Below are 14,390 nucleotides of genomic sequence, written 5' to 3'. Positions count from 1 at the left end.
GGTCGTAATAGGCAAAAAAACATCGTCAGAAACAGGGAGGGAGGAAGTGTCAACAAAACAGTATTTTGGTTATAAAAAGCCATGTGATAAGGCCAAGCAGGTTAGGTTAAAGCATATAAAGTTAATAAGTAATATCTGGTATCTTATATCTGATAAACTGAAGTTATAATTTGATAAAACACTACAGGAAAAAAGCCCTGGCTTTTAAAGCATAAAACTTGTCAGTGATGTCAGTGTAATTTAGAAGCAGTTAACCAAGGACAAAACTTATTTCAGTTGGTGGAAGGTGATGCATTTTTTTGTCATATATTCATATATTCTCCATATATTCTCTTAAAATGCCAACTTGCTCTGCGAGCTGTTTGGTGGCATTTGTGCCTCATTTCCAGTGATGCCAGGGATGTGATCCTGAGAGAGAGGAGCACACACCAGTTTTAGGAGCTGCCATTTCAGAGGTTATGTGGTGTTGCTTCACCTCACGGGGACTGGGCACAGCTCAAGGAGGAGGAGAAAACAGGAATATAACAGGAAATACTCATGGGAAGAGCTCGTATTCCCAAACACACACAAACACAAAATACAAACTGAGCTGGGACCCCTCCGCCTCTCTCCCCGTGGTGATTTCTAGGAGGAGGCTACGAAGGCTTTTCTTGGGAAAATCTGAATATTTTCAGAATTTTCCCAGGCTTTTAGGGTGGCCACTATTTGTCAGTTTCGTGCTTCCCACGAAAGGAGCAGACAGCGAACTGCTGAGTCACTTTCTACCCTAATTCCTCCAACAACTACCAAGAGTTGTCTCCGCCTCTTTTGCCGGAGTGTGGGACAACATCTCCAGAGACAAAGAAAACTCGACAATCCCTGGGATATTTTCCTTTCCCTCTTTTAGACACTCTCGCTGCTCCACCAGCCGGCAGGAGAGGCAGCTCACTCCCATCAAGGAATAATCATGGATTTGATTTGTGCTCTTTGGAGCCAGGTCTGATACAGAGCTGCAGGGAAAGAGCTGCCAAAATAATCACTCCACACCCCCCCAGAAAGAAACACGATATCTTCAGCAGGCTTTTACTCACAGTGTTGCTTCACAGGCACTTTGGAGCTCTCTGAAATATCACTCTCGCGCTTGAAGCCTTTAGGCTTGCAAAGGGAATGCAGCAAAGTGTTTTTTAGCAATCCGTGGGGATGGAAATGTGGCTAAACAGAGCGAAATTGCTCCATTTCGGAAAAAAGCCATCCTTCCGTGCTGCTATTCTCCAGTGCCACCTACTGTCATTTCCCCAAAACTGTGAGGCATGGAACAGAGATGGAGCACAGCAGCAACTGAGATTTGTCAGGCTCCAGGAGACACCATCCTATCTATCTACCTATCACTTATCTATCTATATATCTTATCTATATTATTATATAACAATATCTTATAGACACATATTATAATATTGGCTTTTCGCAAATATTAAAATTGATGTTATAAGGTTAGAAAACTTTGTTGTATTAATATAGTTCCTTCTATTTCTGTTATTGATGAAACTTAGAAATAGTGGTATAATATACATATATGTTGAGCTATGGCATAGTACTAAAACAAAAACTACTTTTGTTTGTATAACCCAAAGACTGAAAAAGATAGTTAGAGACCCCCCTCCATTCTTAAATTATCTTATCCAGATGAGGACAGCAGTGACCAGAGCTCTGGGGGAGGAATTTATTGCATTTCTGTTATCAGGGAATGTGAAACTCGGTGGATCCAAGAAGATTGATCTATTGAAAAGGGGGCAAGTTAAAAACTAAACAAAGAAACATCCAAAACTTAAGAAGAATGTTTGAATTATGTATAAGAATTTATGGATATGTAGCAGGATTCTGTTTTTAAGGGACAATCCTTTGTTAGTAAGGTGTGCTCTCCTGGCTGAATGCAGAGACACCCGGCCGTATCTGTAACTTTATCACCTAATTGTCTTTCTATTAAACTTTTAAATTCTATAAAAAATATGTGAACCTCACTGAAAAACGTGGTCCCTTTCAGAAAGCTGCTCTTTGAGGGAAAGGTTCATGTTTGTCGGGGGGGTGATGCTTTTCCTGGGACAGCGCCCCAAAATAGCGCTGCACCAAAGTGATGACACAGCGGCAGCAAAACTGCAGCTGCACATCAGGGCTTTTCCATGTGCTGGCAATGCCAGGATGTTGTGTTTAAGCAGCAGATGAACAAAAATACTGGTTTAAAAAAAAAAAAAATAAATAAAAAGGGGTTGTTTTGTATTACAGGCCCTCACTTCTTTCTCACAAGTTTCATCAAGCAGGGGTTGTGCCCTTCTACCTGTTCAGTAAAACCCAGCAGAGCAGGAGCTGCTGCTGGGCAAAGAAAATAAAAGTTTCAACAGACACAGTAGGGTGGTTGGTTGAGTCATCACAATGATTCAACAGTAAAGGAGACATTTGGTGTAAAGGGCAAGAAGGATTTTTCTATCCTGAAAACATTCCTCACCCTCTGTTTACTCACACACAACAAGTAAGAAAAAGGACAGAGAGGAAAGAAGGGACTGGAAGCAAAGTTCCACTTTCCTGAGAAAAACAAATTGAAAAAAAATAAAGATTGTTCGACATAGAAAACATTCTCACAGGCTCTGCTGACACCTACATCTAATATACAAAGTTACTAAGTTACCAACACCCTCCTGAGGTTTGAAATAGGCTGTTGTGAAAGATCAACCTCCACAGCCTGCACACACTGACTGCAAAGCTAGCTAGGACTAAATCTAGCCTACAGAATTTAATCTCTCCTTTTATTTGAACATCTTTTGTACTTTGATCCTCTGAAAGGAGCAGCACCCTTCAGCAGCGCTGTTCCTGGCAGAAACAATTACTCCAGCTTTTAAAAAAAAATAAATAAATAAAATTGCTGAAAAAAAAAAATTAGGTGCTGAAATGGAGAACAGCCTTAATGTATATTAAAATATGCAGTTAAAATAAGACAAGCAGGCAATTTCTTATGTGGATACACACAGATACAGCCTTTATACATGAGTGTGTGTGTGTATCTAAACACACATGTATATGCATACACAGATCTCTCTATAAAAGCCTAAAATAAGTATATACATACAAATGCCTATTAAATGCTAAGTGACCCAAGAAGAGAGCTTAAATTACTCAGAAAAGAAGTCAACCTACAAGAGTCAGCTGAAAGTCAAAAACCCCCAAGCTGAAGAGTGCTTAAAGCCAAAGCTCTTGCTCAAAAGGCTTCATAAATTTCACTTTTTTTCCTTCCATTTCTCTTACCTTCTCTGTTTTTTTTCACTGTTTTCTTATGCTGTTCTTTTCGTCTTCCCAGTCCAGTGTGCCTGCTTGGTGGCTTTCTGGGAAATTCGCTTTGTCATTCCGGTGTGTTCAATAAGGTTTGTTGACCTTCAAGAAACTGTTCACACCATAGAATGTACAAATATAAAATCACTCCTGTGATCCTGGCACACTGCTGAGATAAGCTCCCCAGCCACGACAGCAGCCTTTCCCTAAGGGAAAATTAGTGAGGGGGCTCATCCCTATTCCCAAGATCCTTTTCCATTGCAGTTCATGAGCCTGGGCCTTTCTGCAAGGGCAGCAGGAGGGCAAAGAGCCCCCCAAAGGACTCAACCACTCTGGCACACCAGAGCTCTACTGCCTTTACCAAAGAAAACCAATTAATAACTCTTTAAGCATAAGAGCATCTCTGTTTGCAATATTGCCCATATTGGAGTATTACAGCAGCTGAAATAACACAATATTTCTGAGTTTTCCCTGAACTTCTTGCACATGGTCAGCTTTTTATATCTTTCTTCTGACTTTAATTTTGCTGTCATAATTTGTCAGAGTACAATTGAAACTGTTGCTTAAAAAAAACACAAACAAACAAATAAACAACCATATGGCTTTTATATTAAAAAAAAAAAAAAAGTTTGTGGGTGTATATATAATTTTTAAACCAACAGAACAGCATTCCTTATATGCAATTCAGGATATAAAGCATCTGCTTAGATAGCTAATTTGGCTGCATACTTAAGTTGCCTGTGCATGTCAGCAAAGCATTCATTACTGTTTTCATTACAACTTTACCTGCAGCATGAAAGCCAACAATAATTTACTTAAGTTTTCACATAAATAATGCAAAGGAATGGCTTACCTGCAATAGAACATATTTCTGCAAACTCCTGCATGGAAATTAAGCTCACAGCAGCCCTCCACCACAATTGGAGCGGCCCGTGAAGGAGAGGCTGGCAAAGAGAGGCTTGCAGAGCTGAGAACACAGCTTCATCTGTCACCCCAAAGTACCTTCCCCATCTATGGGATACACACACACACACATTATTCTTAAACAGCACCTGCTCTCTGCTCTGTCAGGCCCTGTGCTAGGCTGCTGGTGGTTTAACCAGTGATGTTTTTGGATATATGAGCCAGGAGGGCAGCAAGGAGGACCCTGCTCATTGTCTATCTAGAATTAAACAGGTGAGGTGCATTCCCTGGGGCTGGACAGGACACTCACACCGTGGTATTTATTCAGCAACAAACATCCACCCTACCCCGTACCAAAGGCACTCATCCCACTGCAGCAGCCATCACTTGGATTTGGGCTCTGTCTTGCACTACTTTGGGCAGCCCAGCCAACCCTTGTTGCTCCCGCTCCTCTGGCCTCCCCACCTTGCTCTGTCTTCCTCCCAAGAGCAGGAATAGCTGGGTGCAGGAAGGGAATCAGCAGCACTGCTTCACATCAGGGGTGAGCTGCTACCCCTGAGCCCCTGGGGAGAACAGTCAGGACCTGGGGGAAGGGCAGGACAAAATCCAGGTACCTTGGGGAAGATAAAGCAGGTACCTTGGGGAAGATAAAGGAGAAAGAGTTAATATCCATGCATGATGGTTTCTACAGGTGGCTGGTGTCCTCCAGGGACAGGTTCCCAGTTCACAATGAGGTCAGATCATCTGGCAAGCATTGGCTTAGGAAAAGAAGAGAGAAAAGCAAGAGAGCTCTACTCATCTCCACCCACCACCATCAACATCATCACCCACCCATCAACAGCTCTTGAAAAACCCTCATTCATATTCCCTGCACAGTCAGTAATTTCTGGTACTTTTGGGTGGGGGTAATTTCTATAAAAGAAACAAAGAGCAACATCCACCACTGTGGCCTACAAGATGGCCAAAATCACCTGCACTGCCTCCATGAGCAGGGATAGGAAGAGACACAGTCTTCACCACATTACTGGGGCAAGTGAAGAAACCAGGAAGCTCTGGGTGCATTCCCTACATTCAGTGGTAATGACTTGTCACCCCTGTCCCACCAGTCTGTGCACAACTCATTTCACCTTCCTTTGTGGCTCATGCCAAATAAGAAACCTCAGCTCAGGAGAAGCTTTAGTTTTGGGGTGGTGACCCTGTTGTGAAGAGCTACATCACAGGCAGCTCAACCATCTCCTTCTTTCCCAAGCAAGTGCTGATTTTACCAGACTCATCTGATCCCAAGTTTGGGAACACTTCGCTGCTCCTTCCAGTTCTGGCAGTGGCAGTGTGGGAGCTGTCCTGATGGCCTGGACACCTGACTGCAAACCTGCCCCAGCCAGGTCAAACACGACCCTGGGCTATGCCTAAAAACAAATCAACCCAGAACTCTCTGCCATTTCAGGTCTCATTTAGGGCTGGTTGGGTGTTTTTGAGGAGGAGGGGACAGAAATTTAAGAATATAAAACAAAACATCTGACACTATAGGTTGGAAGCTGAAGAAAAAAAAACCAAAAACGAACCAAACCAAACCAAACCCAAAAAAACCAAACAAACAAGAAAAAAAAAGGAAGGAAACACGAGGAAACTTAAATGCACCTGACATTCAGGTGTCATCTCAGAAGGCTGTGCTCAGGCCTCCAGGACATGGTCTAAAATAAGATATCTGTTATTTCACAGCAACATGCCCTTCCTTTGTGGTGTAGTGTCACAGCAGGTTATGGGCACTGAAATTTGAGACTCTAAGCATGATTGAACTTGATCTTAAACCAAACCTCATCCAAAGGGCTCCTTGAACATCTGCACTTCCTTACAACTGCCTCAATGAACAGTGCCATTATAGCACTGAGTCCAGGAGAAATCCAGACATCCTGGGCTGAGATTTGAGCCCACTCATAACAAATAGCACACTCATAATAGATTGTTCATGTCTGCTGCAGACTAGGAATAGCTCTCTCATTCTTCACTTGGTTGATCTACTTTTATATCCTTGATTCAAATGGAGTTATGCAAACTTCATGTTTGCTATCAGGCTATGAAGAAGCTTTATGTAACCAGGATATGCTTTTCTTAGATGTAAATGTAGTGCAAAATAGAAAGAGCTTTGATACTGAGGTTTTTTTTTTTCCCTCGAGGTTCAAGTACTTTATCATTTTAATAATATTCCATTTTCCTGTTGCACTCATTTTTAGAACAACTTTTGTATTAGCTCCGAGTATTATAATTCCTGCAAAATTCCTCTGGAGGGCACTATTACCATAACTATACAATTATCTACAGATGGATGTAATAGAGATAAACACTAAATAGCCTTGTTGGCAGGAGGCAGAGTGTCTTTTAACTGAGATGGTTTCTATACTGCTTGCCTGGGTTGTTACTCTGCTTTAAGGAGTGTGAGAAACCTTAGGTACAAAGGAGAAGAGAATTTAGAAATTATAATTGTGGAAGTTTGTTTTGCAGAAAGGTGCTGTGGGTTTTTGTTTGGTTTATCTCCCTTGTCATTATCTTTGCTAGCAAGTACTAGAATTTGGTATAATCACTCAAAGGCTTTGTAAAAGTGATATTTTCCAAGATGTGGGATGATTTGTGATATTTGGGGAGGGGGGGAGGAGCTGATTATCTTGTGGATTCTCCTGTGAGACCTGTGATCCAGTCTCTTTCCACTCCCTGTTCCACTCTGCAGAGCCAAGCTCATCTGTTCCTCCGGGATTTAGAAAATCACAACATAAAGCGAGGGAAGGACAATATTTTGGAGCCAGGAAAGAGACTGGGACACACCAGGGTTTCTTAGAAGCTGCACGTTTATTTTGCCAGAACGGAGAAGGAAATCAGAAGTGAGCCTCGCAGCTCACAGGAAAACTTTTTTGAGACAGGAATAAACTCTTGAAAGCTTGGAAAGGTCAGCTTGGAAGGGAAGGCTTCTGTCTGATCCGGCCGCCCTCTTGTGATCACGGAGTAGATTGCAAGAATCATTTTATCTGCCCAGAGATTTCTTAAACTAAAACCAGTGATGAACTTCAATCCCCCAAGAGTTCCAGCTTTGACTTGTTTCGGTTGTGTGGGATCATTCCTTCCTGCATTTTCTAGGAAGCAGCATAGCTATGCAGAGAAAAAGTATTTACTTTGATTTTACTACTTCCTCTTGTTCCTTTTCTCTTCTATGACTTGCACAGGTAGTTAGTTCATCTATTTTCCAATTAGAATAGAAATTATTCGGGAGAGTGAAACACTTGTGTGAGAGTTACGAGGGTCCTGGGGTATTATATTATGTAGGAAAAAAATATACTGATACAGTGTGGTTTTAATTAGGCCATGAAACAAAGAAAAAAAGGAAGGGTATATTTCAGTTATGACAGGAATTATGTACAACAATCTGCTATTACTTTTTTATTATTTTAGTAGAATAAAAATAGAGGTTTTGAATTGTTGTGAAATTACATCTGTATTAGTATTTTCAATTCATAAAAATTATCTTTGCTCACTTTCATTGATTCCTTCCACATTTCAGTCTGAATTCTCATCTATTATTGTCACCTAATTCAAAGACAATCCCCATACCCATGTTTTGTCTCAGGATCTTTCCTCCTTCACAATATCTGCATTCCCACACTGAACACTCACAGCTTCTCCTCCTAATCACTACTCTCCAGTAGCAATTGGAGAATTTTGCTTTAGATTAAAAGATTTTTAAAAGCATAAAAGCAAATGACATGAACTTTGCAAATAGATGTAAGAGAGAGAAAGGGGGAAAAAAAAAAAAAAAAAGGGTAGGTCAGATTTTGGGTAGACCAACCTTGACATTGTCCTTTTAAAGCACTCCCCAGGCAGCTTTAACTTTTGCAACCAGCACTCGAGCAGCCTCTCACCCCAGGGCCCACTCATCTTGGCAGGATGACAGAGGTCACCATTTCACATGAATGAACAATTTCTCCGATGTAGAAGGCAAGCATTCAGCTCCCTCTCTCTCTTTTCACCTGTCCTTTAAACTGAGACTATCACAGGTACTGGGCACAGCGCAATGAAAATCTCTCTTTCTATTAACCCTTTGAACCCTCAGGACAGGAGTGGCACCCTCAGAGAGACAGTGGGCACAGAAGGGCTCCTTTTTCTGTCCCCCCCATACCAGATTTTTTTTTCCCTCCATGTAGTTTCTCTTGCAAACAACCCCCCATTGCCTCTCTAACTCAACCACCAAAACCTTGCAGAGCATTCCAAGTGTGAGCACACGCAGTGGGGCCAAGCAGCTGCAGTGCCCAGATTCATTTTTTTTGGATAATACTTTTCTTTCTGCTTCAAATGTGACTGGCATTTCTAATCGAGGCACCAGGCAAGACACATAAATCTCCCCAAACTCAAAGGGGCTCCAAGTGGTCACAGATCTACAAGCTGTAATCAAAGATTTAACACTTTGGCCCTAAAATCCAAGAAAAAGGCATCTTACCTGTTATTAGCTGAATGATCCAAATGGGTATGGAAGCAGAGTTTTCTGCCCATATTCTCTGGACAGCTCTTAGAATGCAATTTTTCTTCTTAGAACGTGACTTTGGTTCAAGCTCAGGGTTGAAGTAAACTGGAAAGGAGAAAGCAGAGGGAATTCTGGATAAGGAAACCTGAACTGGCTCTGTTGTGCTGTGCGCTCCCAAAATTCCAAACTCAGATCCCATTCCTCAGGGTTGGCCTAGCTCTGCTTTAAACTGGTGTGCAATTTTTTTTTGGAAAGCAAGCAAACAAACAAACCAAAAACATTCAGAAACAAATCTCTGGGCGCCTGTTAAATACTAAATAATGATTCAACGGGGTTTGATGGACAGGTTAGACAGATTAAAAAGGCTAAGGAAATATTGAAGAGAAGTTTAGAATTCACTAATTACTTTTCAGCATTTAGGATAGCCATAAGATAATTTTGTGGTCCCTGGAGCCACATGCTGATGTCTGCCACCTCACATAAGTGGAGCACACAGCAGGCCATCAACTGAGTAGAAACAACTGTGGCTGTGAAACAAACCCGTTCCTCCTGACTTCCAAATTTTAATTCCAATTAAGAGCCATTACTGTCACTGCTTTTGTAACCCAAAGAAAATATTTAAGCAGATAAAGTTATCAAAGCTGTGAGACCTGAATTTATGACAAGAAAGGATTAAGAAATTCTGAATTTCTGAGTACCCAACTTGCCCAATCTTTTCGAAGACTGGGTGACTAAAATGCTAAAATGTGCAGGATTGAGCATAAACCCGAGATTCCACTGCCCAGAGCACCACTTTGGCTTTTCCAGGCACGAGACTGCAACTGAGTAGAGTACAGCTGAGCACTGGATATGCATCTATTGGACAAATAAACCAAAGGAAGAAACATGGGCTAGGGCATGTTGCCCCTTTTAGATAACAAGAGAGAAGCTTAAGCCACCCTGATGCTGATAAGCCTATAGAGACACCAGAAAAAAACCCCAACAAACTGTCTTACATTGTATTTTATTTTATTCAAGCATTTCTGTGTTCTTGTCACATTTCTCTTTCCCTCACATCTGAGCTGATAAGCTCCATGAACTTAAGAAACTTTGCAGGAAGAAGTGCAGATTTCAGGGTCCCCTTGTTCTTTTATTTGCCAAAAGGCAAAAGCTTATGATCCATCTACATCTCTGAGGGCTGAACTGCAGATAGAATTCCCTGGAGCCTGGCCTGAAGGGGCTGTTGCTTCAGTGAATTCAATTTTTCAGGGTATTAAAAACCGAGAAAGTAAAACAGATGACAGGCACTGAGGGTGGAATTCTATCATTCTGTCTCTAGAGGAGTTTAATGGGGCTTTCTGCCACTGTCTTCAGACAGGCCAAGATTTCACCCCTGCTTCAGGGAGCAGAGCAGAAAAATGCTACACAAAATTTAAACAAATTAAATGTAAAAAAATTAAATTAAATTTAAAAAACTTTTGTAAGGCCGAGCTTGGTAGTAAAATTCAAATGATGATTCTGACTTTTCCTGAAAACACTTTTGACACACAAGAAGTTTTTTATCCTCTGTCTTGTCCTCAGAGAAGAGAACGAGGAGAAATGCAGAAGAATTTTACTCTCAATTTCAACTCACATATAATTTCATTTTTTCTGAATTTATTATTATTTTACCTTGATCACAGTGACATGATTAGCATATTAAGATATAAGCTGTCTTTATACTGGCAGATGTAGGGAAGAAGGGAAATTAAGAAAGAAAAAGGGCAACAAATAAACCAGGCAAAGCTGTGTGGCAATGGATCAGAAAATCCAAAGCAAAAAACAGCAAATAAGGATGGGAGCAAAGGAGAAAGTCATCAAAGAGGGCAGTAGAGGATGGAAAAAAATATAAGCAGAGGAAGGAAGGCATTATCTGAAGCAGAAGTGCAAAGGAAAAAAGATATTAAAACAGCAGAGACACCACAGAAATTGAAAACAAAGTTGTGGAGAGCAAACAGACAAATTATGGAAATGGCAATCTGACAAGAATAAGGGAAGCAAAGGAGCTGAAGCAGGGAAAGAGAACAGAAGGACACCACTTCACCCCTGGCAACACATTTAATTGCAATCAGGAGGTGACTACACTTAGTGGACTGAATTCCAAGGGAATTAAGGGAAAGGAACACCCCACTTCCCCAGTCCCACAGAGCACCACAGCTCCCGAGTGACAGCATTACCAGCTGCCCTTCAATGCTCTCAGCCTTTCTCTGGGCTAGCAGGATTTCTCTCTTCTGTGCTTTTCTCCAACATTTCTGCCAACCTCTCTGTACCTCCTTAGCTGTCTCCTGCAAAGGTCCCTTTGCACCTTTTCTGCTTGCTATTTCACACCTTGATTTAAAAGGACAACCAGCAAGTAACCAGTGCTTGTTTCCATCCAGCAGTAGCAGAAGGAGGGATGACAGCATATCCACAAAAACTACAGCGCAATTCTAATGGAAGGAAAGTGCATCAGGAAGAAAAAAGAAGTGCAATTCAATATTTTGAAGGAAGTTCAGGCCCTTAGCAAGAACTCTTCCTGGTCCTTTCTTTGCTGTAAAGAAAGGGAAGCAAACCAGACTTGGAGTACTGATGAAACACTTCAAGAATTCGTGGTGTGGTGGGCTGTGAATGCAATGCTGTTAAATGGCATTTATTGGAGCTCCTGATTAGCAGCCATCCTGCTAAAAACCAGGGACAGGACCATGACACTGGGTTTGGGATTTTGTGCTGAGCAGTGCTTTATCAATTGATGCACTGTACTCATGTAGCTTTAACTTTCACACTGTATTTACTTCACAACAGGTGGATTTAAGGGGCAGGAGTGGAACTAATTAAGACTTTGTTTCCTCCTTGAACAAAACCCTGACTGGGGTGGCTCATGCTGGGGCTGTGCACAAAATGGGTAATGCTTCCTGTTTCAGTGACATCTGTTATGCACTAGTACAAATAAAATTGATATCTTCTCATGTGAAAGCAGCTTTATAAATAGAATAAAATCTGTCTCTCTCACTGGGCAGAGTTCTGGAAGGACAGGAAGAATCAGCTTGGTGATGGGCATAGCTGAACTTGCACCATTCTCATAGTAAACATTCCAGGGTGGAGATAACTACACATTTTTCCACTTATGTGTGTTCTCTGATTAAATTCTTAATATTTCAAACCCAAAACTTTTGTTAGAATATAGAACTTGCTAGGCTACCTGTTCTGCCATGAAAGTTCCTAAGTTCTGTGATGGCTTTCCTAGATAAAAAACCAAACCAACTGACCAAAAATGTAACAAACACACAAAAAGCCACTAAATCCAACCCAAGAAAAACAAAAATAAGCACCCAAGGTGATGACATTGGTTACATTCAGCCAGAGTGTGAATCAGCAATGCACTATATTATTCTAGGGGACTTTAAAAGGAGCAAACAAGGAAACAAAAGCATGTAGAAAACTACTTTTGAACATTTTCACATGAATCAAGCATTTCCCAAAAAGGAAACCAGAAAAGGACTGCAGTCCTGACCATTGAACCAAGGATTAAACAGGAGAAAACTCAGGCAAGTGAAAAATTACAAGCATGATCCGTAAAATATTCTGATGGCTGAACAAAAAAGGAAGCCTCACTGCTCCAAGTCCAAGAAGAGAGTCCAACTGTGCAACCAGAGCTTTTCAAATTTCCTGGCAGAGATGAGGCAGTGACCAGTTTTTCCCACAAAGGAGATGGAAAAGCAGCATCCTCTCACACTCATTTCTCCCTGTGCTGCTGGAGTTGCCCAGCTGGCCCACACGTAGCCCCTGAGCTAAACACTTACCACACTGTAAGCTCCGGAAATATTGCTGTTTTCCAGTTAAAACATTCCAGTGAACCATCAAAGCAATGGACAAAGGGAGCTGCTAAGCATGAAAACCAATCATTGCTAAAAACATGGCTTAACTTAGAGCAGAGGAGGAGGTGGGCTTTAAACATCAGGGATTACAGATTTTAAATTCAAGTGAAAAACACTGTTCATAGGACTTTAATAACTACCATCTTTATACTCCATGATTTCTACATACAATTAAAAGGACATTTCCTGAGTACATGCTGTGTCAATCAAACTCACTATAAACTGCTCTCAGTGTTTATCACAAAAAGCAATGGACATTCAGGCAGCTGAGCACCAGGCAAAGTTTTCCCTTCTCTGCCAGGTTCACCTGACTGTCAGCAAGTTTCTGCTTGCACATCCACATTTCAGATTTCAAATTTACCACTTCCCAAGCCTGGCTAAGGGTGCAAACCACACACCAAGGTGTGTGCTCTGTAAAGTGAAAGCCACTGTGTGAGTGCAATCCTTTTCTGCATAGAAGTCTCACTGATGTCTAACAGCTGTGTTTACACACACCTGAAATGCTCACAGGTTAGATCTGGCATAGGTTTTTAGAACCCTGGGAAAAAAAGAATCCCTTTGGAATCCACTGTCAATTCAGAAATAGTGTTTTAAGCTGTTTTAAAAGTTACCATGAGAGCTGCAAGAGGAAGCAAGGTGGCCACAGCCCAGCTCTCTGGCACGAGCCAGATGCCAGAAACAGGCTTTCTGTTGCAGAAATAACCATCAGTGCTTAACAAACAAAGAAGGTACAAGTTCAGCAAAGCACATCAGGGCACTCCATCCCTGCAGTGAACACTGAGGTCAACAGCTTGGACACTTTCCTAAAAGTATGAATATTCCTCAGCTCTTCTGCTGAATAGGGATGAGCTGATCCCCCATCCAGCAATCCATTACGGTGACAAAGTGGCTCTTAGTATGCCCAGCAACATGTGTGACAGCAGCAAGTGTTGAGCAGCAGCCAGATTCTGTCTAAGCGAGATAAAATCAGATCCAGGAGGCTAATAAGATAAGGATCAGTGCTCTGTGTACATCAATTCATTCATCAGAGCACCGATCTGAGTGCAGGGAAAAATAAAGGTTATGAGGAAAAAGGAAAGGGGGGGAGTGGGGGGAGAATAATTCTCCTTAAATTTTATTTATGTTTCAGAAATTTGGTGAGAACATCGAGTGGTTATTGTCATTGTCAGTACCATTTTTCTGAAGGTGCTGACTGGCATGAGGAAGAAGCTGTGTTAAAGCCAAGTTATTTACTGCCTTTCACTCAAGCCCCATTCTACAACAGAGTTCCTCCACAAGAGCTGCAAGAGGCGAGTTTATAATTGTAAGACATTCTCTGTCACATCTTGTACATATCCCTATTTTTTTTACTGTAAATCCCTTAAGGCAGAGACTATTATTAATGCTAAATACATTAAAATTCAAGTCGAATAGCAGAAAGGAAAATAAGCAACAAGTTAATTAAACTTGCAACAAACATTTTGTTGGAAGATGTTGCAAACACCCCCAAGGAAAATTTGGAGTGTGGAAGAACAAAATGAAATTGATGAAATGGGCAAAAAGAAAGTTGGCAACTTAAAAAACGGTCTGACATATAACTATGAAATCAAGGGTTTACTGGGAAAAAATCTCCAACTATTTTTAGGAGACTCAGCCTGTTTTTACCTTTTTTATAAGGACACTCACACATTTAGTATGGGGATTAAAGAGTCCTTTGCACATGCAGAAATAACCTAGAAATTCACATTTGTGAGGGGAATACAGGCTGATAGATGATTAGAAGTGACTGTTTCCACTAAAACACAAAATATACTTTCTTCTTATGATTGTACCTT

Source organism: Pseudopodoces humilis, chromosome 5, assembly GCF_049639895.1.
Source record: "Pseudopodoces humilis isolate 2021_Gansu_Grassland_sample_001 chromosome 5, ASM4963989v1, whole genome shotgun sequence".
Classification (NCBI taxonomy): domain Eukaryota; kingdom Metazoa; phylum Chordata; class Aves; order Passeriformes; family Paridae; genus Pseudopodoces; species Pseudopodoces humilis.
Note: the sequence above shows the minus strand (reverse complement) of the source record.